A 783-nucleotide genomic window follows, 5' to 3' on the forward strand; every position below is an offset into this window, starting at 1 on the left:
TATAAGATCATGCTAAACGCAAAGTTCAAAAATATCGTTACATATGTAAATGAAAATAAGAAGAAACGAAATTTTGTTAACGTCTAATATATAACATATTGTCAACTATGTTTGCAAAAATAAACACTTGTTAATTTTAAATAAATACAATAATAATCAAATAAATACAATAATAATATCCTATTTATTAAGTCGAAAACACATCTTGTGTGTTTCATGCAAAATTTTTAAGTGTAACAAAGCAAAATATATGTTTCACGTTGAAACTTGAAACACCAGTCAAATGTTTCCGATAAAGATTTATTTTTAAAAAGTTATATATATTAATACCGATAAAAATACTCTAAAAAATTAATATGATTCTACATACAGATATTAAAGTATACCACACTACGTGCACATTTTTAAACATTTTTTTTATTAATATGCAATAAAGTTAAAATCACTGTAAAGTGACCTTCCTTTTTATACCAACAAATCATGTACAAAAATGTTATGCACATATTGATATTAAAAATAATTTTGATAGATTCTCTGCATACATTTGTTAAATACATTTTTTTTATTATGCCGTTTTTTTTTAATACTATTATTCATTATTCAGATTATATTAAATTTTTATAAATATCTACGGGTACTTTTTATAAAAGTAAGTCTTATAAAAAACTACATATGTGCATTTCGCGGGCATCTCCGTGTCTATATAATTTTATATACACACATATATACATACAATATATACATATGTATATACTATATTGTTAGAACGCTGATATATATATA

The sequence above is a fragment of the Atta colombica genome, unplaced genomic scaffold, assembly GCF_001594045.1.
Source record: "Atta colombica isolate Treedump-2 unplaced genomic scaffold, Acol1.0 scaffold55, whole genome shotgun sequence".
Classification (NCBI taxonomy): Eukaryota; Metazoa; Arthropoda; class Insecta; order Hymenoptera; family Formicidae; genus Atta; species Atta colombica.